The sequence below is a fragment of the Heterocephalus glaber genome, unplaced genomic scaffold (assembly GCF_053883595.1).
Source record: "Heterocephalus glaber isolate CG9 unplaced genomic scaffold, H.glaber_assembly_v1.0 deba00000738, whole genome shotgun sequence".
NCBI lineage: Eukaryota > Metazoa > Chordata > Mammalia > Rodentia > Bathyergidae > Heterocephalus > Heterocephalus glaber.
Window position 1 is genome coordinate 7,536,931 of NW_028258161.1, and position 12,773 is coordinate 7,549,703.

General features: G+C 38.2%; 1 long non-coding RNA gene across 3 annotated transcripts in view; it reads left to right on the forward strand.

Annotated features, from left to right (window-relative positions):
- LOC101711862 (uncharacterized) overlaps positions 1-12,773 on the forward strand; it is a 302,781-nt gene that overhangs the window by 275,485 nt on the left and 14,523 nt on the right. For all 3 annotated transcript variants that reach the window (XR_015449550.1, XR_015449548.1, XR_015449545.1), the window contains one exon: positions 4,639-4,811. This is a non-coding gene — a long non-coding RNA (uncharacterized LOC101711862). The remainder of the gene's footprint in view (positions 1-4,638; positions 4,812-12,773) is intronic.

Here is a 12,773-nt window from a genome sequence, read left to right on the forward strand (position 1 = left end):
AATTGCATGGATTTGGGCCTTTTCTTTCCTTTTTCTGACAAGGTTGGCTAAAGGCTTGTCAATTTTGCTGATTCTTTCGAAGAACCAACTCTTGGCTTCATTGATTTTTTGTATCATTCTCTTAGTCTCCATTGCATTGATTTCTCCTCTGATCTTTATAATTTCCTCCTTGTATGAGCTTTGGGTTTGTCCTGCTCTTCTTTTTCTAGAAGCTTGAGGTTCAGCATCAGGTTGTTTAATTGGGCTCGTTCTGTTTTCCTAATATGTGTATTCACTGCTGTGTATTTCCCTCATAAGACTGCTTTCATTGTGTCCCATAGATTCCGATATGTTGTATTGTCATTGTCATTTAATTGAAGGAACTGTCTGATTTCTTCTTTAATTTCCTCTGTGACCCATTGCTTATTCAGAATTGTGTTGTTCAATTTCCACGTGTTTATGAAATTTTTTGAGTTTCTTTTGCTGTTGATCTCCAATTTCATCACACTATGGTCTGATAATATACAGGGGATAACTTCAATTCATCTGCACTTACTTAAACAAGTTCTATGTGTGAGTATGTGGTCTATTTTGGAGAAAGACCCATGTGCAGCTGAGAAGAATGTGTATTCTGATTGTGTGGGGTGGAAGACTCTGTAAACACCTGTTAAGTTCATTTGTTCAAGAGTTCGATTGAGTTCTTGTATTTCATTACTTATTTTTAGTCTAGTTGATCTATCTATTTGTGACAGTGGGGTGTGAGGTCTCCCACTACAATTGTATTAGTGCATATATGACTTTTTATGTCCATTAGTATTTGTTTTATATAGTTGGGTGCACTAGTGTTTGGTGCATAGATATTTATGATTGTCATCTCTTCCTCTTGGATTTTTTGCTTACAAGGATGTAGTGTCCTTCTTCATCTCTCTTAATCAGTGTTGGTTTGAAATCTACTTGATCTGCCAAGAGGATAGCTACTCCTGCTTTTTTTCGGGTTCCTGTCCCATGCAGTATTGTTTTCCACCCTTTAACTTTCAGTCTATGAGTTTCCTTTTGAATTAAGTGTGTTTCTTGTATGCAGAATACTGTTGGATTTTGCTTCTTGACCCATTCTGCCAGTCTATTTCTTTTGATTGGTGAATTGAGACCATTAACGTTGATGGTTATAACTGAAACGTATTGACTTGTCATTGCCATGACTTTTTCTTTTTATTGGGTTCTCCTCCTTTACATTTAATTTCTCATCATGCCAGATGGGTTCATTCTGCTTTGCTTCCTGGGGTTGTGATCCTCAATGTTTGTTCCTAGGCTATTGTGTAAAATTTTTTGGAGTGCTGGCTTGGTATTCACGAAGTTGTTAAGGTGCTCTTTGTCATGAAAGTATCTTATTTCTCCATCCATTTTGAAAGATAGTTTTGCAGGGTACATCAATCTGGGTTGGAGGCTGTTTTCTTTTAGGGCTTGGAATATGTCACTCCAAGCTCTTCTTGCCTTGATGGTTTGTGTTGAGAAGTCTGCTGTGATTCTGATGGGCTTTCCTTTATATGTGATTTGTTTCTTTTCTCTGACTGCTTGGAGAACTTTGTTCTTCTGCTGTGTTTCTGGAATCTTAACAATTATATGCCTATGTGTAGATTGTTTTTGATCAAGGCTATTTGGAGTCCTATATGCCTCACTTATCTGTATGTCAAGCTCTTTTCCCCTGCTTGGGAAGTTTTCTGCCATTATTTCTGTGAACAGTTTTTTAATGTCATCTGCACTCTCTCCTGTTTCTTCATTGAGCCCAATCAGTCTTATGTTATTCTTCTTTGCATCATCTAGCAGCTGCTGGATTGATTTCTCATGTTCCCTTATAATTTTGAAGCAAGTTTTCTTTTCCTGATCACTAATTGCAATCTTATCTTCTATATCTGAAATTCTGTCCTCACATTGGCTCATTCTGCTGTGTAGACTTTCAGTGGAGTTTTTCATGTCCTGGAAATCTATTTGCATCTGTTTTATGGATTCCATTTGTTTCTTATGTTGGGATTCCATCATGTTCCTGAGCTCCTCTCTAGATTTATTAATCATGTCTTTCACTAGGGGCACAATTTCTCCTGTTATCTGAGAAATTATTTCTGATTTCATTTTTTCCAGATCCCCTTTTCTTGCCAGTTCAGTGGGTCCAGGTGGTTGAGTATCAGAGTGTTCCATCTCATTTCCCTTTGTGGTTGCTGTATGTGATCTGGAAGTCTGGTTTTGAGACTTATTTACATGTTTTCTGATTTTGACTGGGGCGGGAGGCTGTTAGCACCTGCATGGATTACCTCCTCTGAGCTGGATGAGGTGGGACAGGGGCTGGGAGCAGGGGTAGGGATGGTGACCCAAAAGCCCTTTCCTGTGGGCTGGGAGCAATGGGAGGGATGGTGGCTGGGAAGCCCCTTCCTCTGGACCAGGAACAGTGGGATGGTGGCTCAGAAGCCTCTCCTTCTGGGCCGAGAGCGGTGGGAGGGATGGTGGCCTGGAAGCCCCTTCCTCTGGGCCAGGAGCAGCAGGACAGAAGGTGGCCCAAAACCCCTTTCCTCCTGGCTGGGAGCAGCGGGAGGGATGGTGACCAGAAAGTCCCTTCCTCTGGACCAGGAGAGTGGGACGACGGCACAGAAGCCCCTACCTCTGGGCCGGGAACAGCGGGACTCAGTACCTTGGTCTGGTGGTCTGGAGTCCTCTGCATCTTTGTAGTGTGGAACCAGGTGGCTGCCTGTCTGCAGTGGGGTGATTCGGTTCTTCTGCGTGACTCAGGTCCTCGGTAGGGCGTGCACAGACCTTCCTGTGTGCAGCGGGCTGATTCGGCGTGTTCTGTGCGACTCAGGACCTCGGTAGGGCATGGGCAGACCTGCCTGTCTGCAGCGGGGTGATTCGGCATCTTCTGCGTGACTCAGGACCTCGGTAGGGCGTGCACAGACCTGCCTGTGTGCAGCGGGCTGATCTCTAATTTCTCATTTTTATTGCTGAGTAGTACTGCATTTTGTAAAAAAAAAAAACACATTTTCTTCATCCAGTGTCCAGTTGATGGGCAATTGGGCTAAACCTTGGAAGCAGCCTTAAAATTACTTTTAAATAAATCAAGTACTTATAAAAGAGAGAGATGAAATGGGTGAAATCAGTAACTAGAAGATTTATCAAGAAACCAAAGTGAATATTCATTTTCTAATGTGAGGAATTATGTACTGATCATTAATAAACAGCAAATGTTAAATTTTGGGCCAACGTTTGTGCTGTGTATATGAGACACAAGTCACTAAGAGCAATGATAGAGTTAAAGAGAAAAGAATCCCCCTGAGCAAAATAAAACAACAAAATAAAGTACTTCTGAGCAGAACAAAAGCTATAAAGAATTACCCCAAACCCTTGCCTTTAAAAATGAGCTTATCAAGCTTCAAGGAGCATGTAAGTCCTGTGATATTAAGATAATATTGAAAGCGTCTCAATTTCCTGAGCCTTGATACTTCTAAACATTATAAGAATAGCAAAGAAAACTGCAAATTATCATCACATATGAATTAGATAAAATATTCCTAAAAAACAGCATGTCCCACTAGTCAGCATGTTAAGAAATAATACATAATGAAATTCAATATCAAGAGACACATGTGTTGAGCCAAAATGTTCAAAATGTTCTTGTTCCTAGACTGGGCAGAGATTTCTTGAGAGTTCTTTTAGAGAATGTTTTATAACTTACATAGAATACTTACGTTCTATGATACATATCAAACAGTATTTTGATCAAAAGTAATAGAAGACAAAAGAAGATTCTGCCTAACAGCTTTTATTTAGTCCAAGAATGTAAGGTGCAATAAACATTTGCAAGTTGAGTAATGTGTCATGTTAATGAGACAGCAAACAATGCCTGGCCATTCTTAAAAATTAAAAGCAAAACACATACAGTTCAATGTCTATGCTTATAAAAAATAAAAAAGACCATAGTCATGTTAAACTAGGTACCATTATGTGATAAGATATCGTATCAGAACCAGGAGCTGATGTCAGACTCAAGGACTTCCTATCTATGGCAAGAATAATGCTATGGTCACCTTTCCTGATAAATATTGTTCTGAAGGTCCTATTCACTTTGAAATGGTATCATCCTTATTTATTGGCTTTTTATTAGTATTACAGCAAACAAAAGAAATTAAGTCATTTGAACTAAGAAAAATATAACTGGTGACTATTTACTTGATAAATGTACCAAAATTCATTGCTTTCTTATATACCAGTTAGAAAAAAGAGTACAAAAACATAATATTCATAAGAGTAACCTGTAAATTTTTAGGAATAATATCAGTAAAAGATATAAGATCTATATAATTATAAAACTATACTGAGTATCATAGATCAAGTACTTAGCATCTCCCGTCTTTGGGAGGAAAATAAGGTGCTTCTCTATAACAATGTTTTCTTTTTTTAAAGAACAAAGCATAATAAAATTAATCTGGTATATGCAAACAAAGAAGAAAAAATGTAAACAAATGAATCGTGCCGCCTCCCTCAATGCATATATTGAAGTTCTAACTCCAGTGGCTCATCATGTGACTAGATGTGGTGATACAATTTAAAGAGGCAATAAAGTTACAATGAAGTCATTACAGTAGTCCGGATCTAATTTCACTGCTATCCTTACAGATTTGGACACATAAGGCCACACCAGGAGTGCTCCAGACAGGAAGGACCATGGAAGGATACATTTAGAGGCAGCCATTGGCAAGCCAAGGAGCAAGGCTTTGAGGAAACCAAACCTGCTTGATCTTGGGATGAAGAGCCAGACACCTTGATCCTGGACTTCAGTCCCCAGAACGGTGAGCAAACAAATTTCTGTTGTTTAAGTCACCAGTTACTATATTTGTTAGAGTAAGCCTAGTGAACTAACACTGTGTGTGTGTGTGTGTGTGCGCACGTGTGTGTGATCTTGTGTATAGACACATTATGTTGTCATATATATTTCCTGCAGTATCAACAATGGTTATTGCTACACAGTAATTTTTTAGCATATTTTCAGTAAACATTTATAATTATCATGTGTTTGGAGAGAACAAAATAAAGCTATTTTAATTTGAAAACACCTCAGTACTCAACAGATTATTGTTTCTGTGCTATACTATCTAGCATAAAGTCTTATACGTAGAAAAAGCACAATAAAATGTATTAACTAGAAAATTAACAAACATTGTATTAATTATTAATTAATTGTGAAATGATGCTTCTTTTCTTTTGCTCTGCTAGGCATTGATCTAAGTCATCAGACATGCTAGGGTTGAATGCTGTACTCCTGAGCTCCACCACCATTCTGTGAAATGACACTTAAAGACACACCAACCTTCCTGAAGTTACAGATTTTTCATATTCATAGGAATAAATATTCAGGCCTGTATTTTCATGGTGCTGTCTCCTCTATCTGGTCCAGCTGGCATGCACATAGAATTAATTTTTGATTCTCAGGCATATTTACATTTGGTTATCTTTGGAACAGTTTCGGTTCTGTACTCTTTACAGATTCCATTTTTAGGCTTGGTTGTCATGATTTGTCCCATTTTTCTTTTATGCATTTTGCCCGGGCCTGGAGTAGGCTGGTAAAATGGTCCTCCGACCTTGGAGGGCCCTCCCCTCCCCATCTGCAACTCTGAAGCTACCATGGTGTCTTGACAGGTGAGAATTGGGTAGAGCTCCAGTGCCTGACACAGATAAAGCTATCAAAAACACCCCGCAGGGGTGAGCTCCAGGTCCAAATAGGCCTTGTTAGGTCTGCAGAGACACTTTAGGGTTCCCCTCTCTGAGCACACATTTAATCATTGTACAGATGCGAGCCATTTTCCCTTCACCCCTAAACTCTGGATCCTGAGATCACAAATCTGTGCTTCCCGCAGGCATATATCTTTTATTAATGGAAACATCAAAATTCTGGTGCAGCTTTGGCAACTCAGTTTGCAGAGAATTATTAGACTCTATTGCTTGCTCCAGATGAATATCTGGTGTTAAAATAAAGTCTTGCAGAGACAGAAACTTAATCAGTTGTGATGTAGATGAAGGCAGAAATCTGATGTTATTAGTGAAAATAGCAGAAGCAAACCAGCTCTACGTGGAATAGTCAGAGACAATATCAATGACTAGTTCCTGGGTTTCCGGTAACTTTTGTCTTTAAGAAAAAAATTCTTGTCTGGTGCACCTAGAGTCTCAAGTGTCACCAGACGGAATTTCCCCCCCTTTCTTGAACTTAATCATTTAAGCTCTCAGAAATACATGAGGTAAGGTAACAAAAGCAGGGCTGTTGGATGAAAGAAGGAAAATCTTAAGTTTCGGTCTCATTGGAAAATAGAAAGTACAACTAATGCCACTTATGGAAAAAGGCCCACTGTGAATATGTGTGAATCGGGGGGAGCGTGATACACCTGGAAAACTGAGCTGGGTAGGGCTTGTACTGGGAACATGTGCTGCTTTTTCTAGTGAGGCCTCTCTTAAGCTGGAGCTCAGTCCTTGTGTCAGAAGTGGAAACTTTGCACATGAAGCATGTCATTGCAGGCACTAAGTATTCCAAAGAGTCATGTTTCCCCCAGATCTTAATAGTGTCTAATTTTCCACAGCCTGTCTGGCAGATGGTGTTGTTGGGTCCACATGGCCATTGTCTGTGTACCTTCGTGGGAACTGTTGATCGGCCTTGGTTCTGTGGCTTCACTTGTGGGCATCCTGCCACAGTGGTCCTGGCTCCCAGATTGCCCATAATTACGCCAAAATAAGTACAGTGGTACCTTGGTACTCACAGTTAATTGGTTCTGGGGGGAGTGACAAGTACCACAAGTGACAAGTACAGAGCAAATTGTTTTGGCTGCAAAGGTTAGGGAATCATGAGGCAATTGACACAGGCTAGCTCTAGCCTGTACACCAAGTACTAAGCCACAAGTACTTAGACAAAAATTTGGAGTCAAAATATGTCAAACACTGAATTTGATGAGTTTCAGGACAGTTGAATTCTACTGTATCTGCCATTTTCTGTACCATGACAGAGAAGGATAATGGAGGCTAAAAACTGAACGACTTTTATTGAGTGCCTGGGAAGTAAAAAATGGAACTTTTTTTTGAAGAGGAGTGTTCTAAGTGGCGGCCACCTTAATGAAAAGTCTATTAGGAAGAGCCTAACAATGATAAGGTTAGGATATTTAAAATGGACCCACTTTTCCATCTAGTTAATATTGAGGATCAAAGGCAATATGCTTGTAGTAGCCAATACTTAAGGCTCACTGCTGGGCTGAGACTAGTCACAGAGGTAGAGATGCAGCTGGTGTTGAACCTAGATTGAGTCCAGAACTTGTGAATTACCACATGATATGATTCCCTTTTATCGTAAAATGGTAGGATATGGGAAGTTACTAATGAGTCGCGAAAATGTCCTCCTTAGTCCACTGGAGTCTCTTTTAGATCTCATTGATTTCAACCATATTGCTTTTGTCTTATAAAATAGTATCTCAGTCAAATACATTCATAGATATTAAATTATCATAATTTGATGTTCATGGTACAGAAATGAGCTAAGGGGAGCATCTTAAAATTTTTATAAAAACCTGTGTTCCTTCTTCCCTTTGTTATTATCTTGCCCCCTCTCCTTCTGATTTCTCCTCTTTAGTGTGGTTCCTTGCATTAGTGTGGTTCCTTTCATAAAATTTTCAAGGCAGTGTTGATGCATTAGCTAAATTTTATAGTTTACATTAGGGTTTGTTCTTTGTGTTCTACATTCTATGGGTTTTGAAAAATATGTACCATGTGTCCAACATTACAGCAGTATGGAATAGGCCCACTGCCCTAAAACTTCTCTGCATTCCACCCCTTTGTGTTTTCCTCTTTCATCCTACTAGACCCTTGGTAATTACTGATTGTTTTACTATCATGATGGTTTTGTCTTTTCCAAAATCTCATCAAGTTGGAATCATGCAGGCTATAGTTTCTTCAGATTGGCTTATTTCATTTAGCAATATACTTATAAAGTTCCTTTTTGTCTTTTTGTGACTTGATGCTTCATTTCTTTTTATCATTGAATAATATCCCATTGTCTAGAACCATTTATCTTTTCATGCACTGAAGGATGTCTTCATTGCATTTACATTTTGGCAATTATGAATAAGGCTGGGGTTTATGTGGACATAAGTCTTCGGCTCATTTGTGTAAATACCAAGGTGCACAATAGGGTGTTCAGTTTTGTAAGAGTCTGCCAAACTGTCTTCCAAAGTGGCCGGTCCATTTTTCATTCCCACCAGCTATGAGGGAGAGTGGCTGTTGCTTTGCATCAGTGTGTGGTGTTGTCAGTGTTGCAGGTTTTGGCCTTTCTAGTAGGTGCATAGTGATATGCCACTACTGAATTAATTTACAATTCCCTGTTGACATTACCTCTTTGCATATGCTTACCTGTTTTCTGTACATGCTTCCTGTATATGTATCTATTGGTGGAGTATCTATTCAGGTCTTTTACCCAGTGTCTAAATTAGGTTGTTTACTTACTGTTGATTTTTAATAGTTCTTTATTCATTTGAGGTACCTAGTCCTTATCAGATATGGGTTTCACAAAGGTTTTCTCCCGGAATACAGCTGGCTTTTCATTCTCTTGCAAATTTTTTCTTTTTATTCCATTAAATTAATTCATGTTTATGATAGAAAAATAGGAAAATTCAGATAAGAGAAATATAATTAATATTAGGGTAAAATATATACTCATATTTATGTACATACAACACACACACACATATATATTTTACATGGCAATGAAAAATTAAGACTTCAGAAAGAAATTAAGATGCTAATACATAAGTATATACATATATATATTAAATAATATATCATAGTATTATCAGTAACTTCCTCCGGTTATAATGCTAATAGACTCCGGGATGAAGAGAATTTTCTGGATTAATTGATGGGAGCAATGGAATCCCAAATTTCTTATAAGTGGAAGAGTAAGGGAGGAATGTCAGTGTCAAAGAGAGGAAGAAAGAGTAGAAGAGATTCTGCTGCTGACTTGATGAGGGGAGGGGGAACAAGCTAAAGAATCCTACTGAAAGTCAGATAAGACAAGGAATTGGATTTTTCCCAGGAGCCTCCAGAAGTAAGGTCTTGTATTTAGCAGTGACATGCACTTTAGACTTATGACCTCCAGAATTGTAAGATAATAAATTTATGTTGCTTTAAGGCACTGTAGTTATATTACCTTGTTACATAGCAGTGGGAAAATAACAAATGTTTATACATGTAAATAGACACCTAAATATATTTATAAAAATAAAATCACCCTAAACAAAATACTATCTCTTTTTCACTTAATGTAATATGAATATCATTCCATGTCAATGATATATAATGATGTATTATTGAGTTTTGAGTTGATGTACTATATATATTTATAATTTTTATATTTAACCACTCAAAAGGGGCCATTTTCTAAACTTTTTGTCCTCTTTCCTCCCACACACAAACAGGAAATGCATATAACACTAAATGAATACACTGATACATGTCAGGTAGTTTGTATGTATCACCCATTTAATTTTATAATAATTCTATAACAAGCTTTCCTAATATGTCAAACATGCAACTCACATGGCTAGTTAAGTAATAGGGCTGGTTATTAATCTATTCAATCTGATTCCAAAACTTCTGTGAGCTCTGAGGCATACTGTTCCATAAATGGGTAATAGTGTATTACCAAATATTTGAGTTTTGTGTGGTGTTAATGATATGGGAAAAATACTTCCACTTCAGTGATATTCATTTATTACTTTAATTACTAAGGCTTGGTTTTAATGAGTAAACGTATAGAATAAGAGTACTTATTTACAAGATGAGTCATGTCCACTCAGTTTTTTTTGTAATTCTCAATTCACCTTCTGCTGGCAGGCTGACTAGATATAGTGACTCATTTTTAAGGAATAGAATGTTCTGGAAGTGATGGTGTGTGCTCTAAATGCTATGTGACTTCCAGACTGGACTATAAAAGGCATTGGTGTCTGGTCTATGCCTGCTCTCTGGGACCATTTGCTCTGGGGAGAAGCCAACAGCCATGTCTTAAGAGTGTCATGCTGGGCAGCCCAATGGAAAGACTCAGCACCTCAAAGACCTGAAGTCTTCAGTCAGCAGCCATGTGATCAAGCCTCATGGCCATATGATCAAGCCTCATGGGCCATCCCACCATCATTACGCCTTCAGGTGATTGCAGTCTTACCAACATTCTGACAGCAACCTCATAAGAGAACCCGGACTAGACCACTTAGCAAATCTACTCCAAATTTTATGACTCTCAGAAACTCTGTAAGATATTGAATGTACACTGTCATGCAAGTTTCTAGTTTCACAGTAATTTGTCCCACTTTAATATATAATTGATACTCAAGAAGAGATGTTTTATTAAGAAACTTCAATATTCCATGATACTATAAAATATCAGAGACAAATATTGGAAGAAAAAGTTAAAGTCTGCAACACGTTGAAACATGGAAGAAACTGAATGATAGAATAGGAGCCCTGAATTCAAATTTGGATGATGGAAAAGATCTTGAGAAGTCATACTATTGATATTGTAGGTAAAAGCCTTCTATTTGTGGTGCATCTTATATTAAAACTTTAGAAATCCTTTTCCTTCCCAACTCTAAAGATAGGTTATCTAGTGAGTCCATTCATCCACTCTCCTTTCTTGTCCACGAACCTGTGAGAGAGGTGGACTCCGTCCTTAACTTGCCTTCTTTTGCTAACTGGCCACCACATGCTGTTAACTTTGAAGGGTACTTATTTTTAAAAACTGGCTTCTCTACGCCTATCTGCTGCTGCTTTTGTTCCAGCACTCATCACTTACAGCTGAGAATTCACACCCCTTCACCACATCAAAGCAACCTTTCTAGAATGCAGACCTAATCTTGTCGCTCTTCTTTCAGGGTGAAGTTCAAACTCCTTATCCTGATATAAAGATTCTTCATAATTTGGCATCAGACTTCCTCTCAAATTTTGTTTCCTGATCTTGTCTCATATTCTGTCTTGTGCCATCAGGATTCAAATGCCAGTGGTTCTCCTAGCCCAGTGTCATTTCCTACCTCTCCATTTCCCCAGCCCTGCCTGTCAGTTTCTCCTCTACCTTTGCCAAGTCTCAGTCATTTCATCTATAAAATAAATCTGAAGAGGAGACATGGTCAATAGTTTTGTCTTTTTTTACAATTAATAAGATAATAGATGTAAAGAACTTGGAATGAGTATCAGATATAGAGCAAATGCTTACAAAATACTCACCTGCATGTACTCTTTTATCTGCCTCTCCTCACCTTTCCTCATCTTTGCATGGCAATCTCCCTCTCTCTCTCTCTTTCTCTCTCTCTCTCTCTCTCTCTCTCTTTCTCTTGCCCTCTCTTGCTTTCTTGCTCTCTCAAGTTAATTAAGATTTAACTCCTCGGGAAGCCTCTACTCAAATACTAGCTTGATTTTGATGCTCCATTTTTCTGTTTCTATCCAGTGCCATTTTACTGATCCAAATATTTTATGATTTCTCTCTCTCTTAGCTTACTTCTGATTTCATATTCACCTGTAGAATTTATGTTGCCTATAATATATTTAGAGACAATATTATTAAATAAAAGAATGTGCCCAGCATGACCAAATAAAACTGGAAACCATCTATACCTCTACTAATTAATTTAAACGTGTTATCATCTCCAGTAGATGAACATCATTGAGTATTTGCCAGCATTATACAAAACTTGGTTTTTAAAATATATGTAATAGAGGTTAGAAAGCTTCAGTATAATAATTATTAATCTACTCTGTTTGTGATACCTAATTTAACAAACCCACCAAACAAGCAGGATACCAAGTGTCTAAGTTTGGAGAAAATGAACTATTGGCCAAACAAGTATAACTGTTTCTCTGTTAAATATATATACCATTCTATCACCTCATATACAGTACTACCTCGGTTCACGCATGCATCTGTTCACAGTTTGGTTCACAAAGAAAAGCACTGGGAAAAAGTTTGCTTCCCTTCGTGAATTCTGCTTCAAGACATGAACACAACTTTGGTCATCTTCTGCACACAAACACAAATGGGATCATTTTTCCCAGAATCGTGGAACGAATTAAGTTTGTGAGCCAAGATACCACTGTACTATGTTATGGAGCCATAATAGAAAATAATATATTGTAAAATATACTATCAAATATATTTTGATGTATACATTAACCCAACAAAATCAAATAACCTGTGAGGAGCTTATCATAAAGCAGGATATTATGAATAAATTTGTATCCTAATTCAAATCAACCTATGCCATAAATGTTTGTATCTATACTATTCAAATTGATATCCACCTGTGCCCCAGCCCCCTTCAGAATGGAAACAGTCCTTTGCCTTGTCAGATCGCTCTAGGAACTGTGTTGATGGGGAAGGCCTTTCCCAAGGTCATGCCCTTGCGGAGGAGTCTCCATTCAGAGACTGGTCAGGTCAAGGGTCTAAAATCTCGGCTCCTTCTGAGCAGTTCAGGACAACTTTGCGAATCATGCATACCAGCTTCATAGCTCCCAGACAAATGGACTGCGGTTTCCTGGTGACTGCCATCGCCACCCAGTTCTGCTCAGCACTGTGTGATTTCCATCTTTCCCCACATTTGTTAATCCCAGGACCTCTGCCTAACTTGCTAATCCCTGCTGTGGGACTTTTCCTGAGCATTCACTAGAGTTTAACTCTTTACGATTGAATCTCCATGTTTGTAATTTTTAAATAAAGCATATACTTATGTTTTTGAACA